Raw genomic sequence first — 2,500 nt, forward strand, 5'->3', positions numbered from 1 at the left:
AACAGTATGCCGTACTGTTTAGGAGATGCTGTCAGCATACATGCACAAATTGTGGACAAATAACTAGGGGTATGTTTGGATACAGACTATTACGAGTCACCCATGAGTTATACTGGCTAGCGATTGGTTGGTGGTGTACACATATATTCAACAACAAGTAGTGCTCGTCAGCAACACGCTGTGAGACTACTAGCATTGAATACACAGCCACTGCCGAGTATACTTCAGGTGCACATCCAGCACTGACAGATAAGGAATGCTATATACGACACACAACAAGGATGAGGCCGCAGTGGTGGTGCTAAACCCTAACCCCGGACCCTAAATCCTGTTGTATAGGACACACCGCATACCGTTAAACGCGTATGAGAAAAACGCATCTACGGAAACAACTGCAGTTGCAGTCCAGTGAATGGATTGATTCGGCAACAGATGTTCGAATGTCATACACACTTCCGTAGGGACATAGGGTATGGGTGTTAAGCTGGCTGCTAACTGTACCCACATACTTATTATACAAAACAATCAATGTGACATCGAGGGGGGAAGGTTTAGTTCCTATACAATTCTCATCTCAACCAAACACACACACATACACTAACTACGCTTGACACTACACATACATACACTAACGACGCTTGACACAACACACACATACTTATTATACAAAACAATCAATGTGACATCGAGGGGGGAAGGTTTAGTTCCTATACAATGCTCATCTCAACCAAACACACATACATACACTAACTACGTTTGACACAACACATACATACACTAACGACGCTTGACACAACAAACACATACACTAACTACGCCTGATACAGCGCACACACACACACACACTAACTACGCTTGGCACAACACACAGATACACTAACTACGCCTGATACAACACACACGCACACTACGCCTGATACAACACACACGCACACTACGCCTGATACAACACACACATACACTAACTACGCCTGATACAACACACACGCACACTAACTACGCCTGATACAACACACACCCACACTAACTATGCCTGATTCAACACACACGCACACCAACTACGTCTGATACAACACACACGCGCACTAACTATGCCTGATACAACACACACGCACACTAACTACGCCTGATACAACACACACGCACACTAACTACGCCTGATACAACACACACGCACACTAACTACGCCTGATACAACACACACGGACACTAACTACGCCTGATACAACACACACGCACACTAACTACGCCTGATACAACACACACGCACACTAACTACGCTTGACACAGCCCACCTCCAGAGTAGGTCGGACAACAGTACGAACGATCTAAGATGCAGATGCCACACACTATAGCAACTCTTATAATGTGTTAAAGTATATTCCATGACGATGCAGATATTACAATGTGGTTTATGACATAGTAATGGAGTACAAGTGGCATTGCTTGCTGCACTCACTCCGTAGAAGTGTCAACATCTGTACGATCAGAACTCACAAGATTATCACACATTCAAGATAATAATCTCTGCACCGGCACAGGCAAACACAACTCACACAATCCAGTTAACAATCCTCTTGACCACAAGCACACACAACACACAACACACCCAATCCAGTATAGCAATCCTCTTAACCACAGGCACAGGCAGACACAACGCATAACACACAACACATTCAATACAGTATAGAAAGCCTCTTAATCATACGCACAAGCACACACAACACACAACACACAACACACAACACACCCAATCCGGTATAGCAATCCTCTTAACCACAGGCACAGGCACACACAACGCACAACACACAACACACATCGCACAACACACATCGCACAATACACAACACACAACGCACAATACACAACACACAACACACAACACACAATACACAACACGCAACACACAACACACAACACACAACACACAACACACAACACACAACACACCCAATCCAATATAGCAACACTCTTGACCCCGTGGTGTTTGATGGCGTACTCTGCAGCGACGCCAATGTTATTCAACAGACAGAAGCCCCGCCCCATGTCCGGCTCAGCATGATGGCCTGTCATAGTACACCGGTAGTAGGACGAGGAGATGAGGGTGCAGATGAGTGTGTGCATACCTGAAACAGTTGTAGAGTATAAGTATAAGTAATGAGTGTCGATTTTATGTAGTAAGTGTGATATATGCATGATGGCTTGTCATAGTACACCGGTTGTAGGACGAGGAGATAAGTGTGCAGATGAGTGTGTGTATACCTGAAACAGTTGTAGAGTATAAGATAAGTAATGAGTATCGAGTTTGTGTAGTAAGTGTGATATAGGCCCATAGGCGCCGTGTAAGCGTGTGTAGGTTCGTTTTGCACTCAGTCACCCTAGGCTCGGCATTGTATTCTATAGGGTGGGGAGTGAGATGAATATCCGTTAACGTATATTAAATGAGTACAACCATTCAGCAACGAGTCTTCACGTGCCCGGCATGGGCAGGATGTTTGCG

Source organism: Sphaeroforma arctica (assembly GCF_001186125.1).
Source record: "Sphaeroforma arctica JP610 unplaced genomic scaffold supercont1.3325, whole genome shotgun sequence".
In the NCBI taxonomy this organism is placed as follows: Eukaryota; class Ichthyosporea; order Ichthyophonida; genus Sphaeroforma; species Sphaeroforma arctica.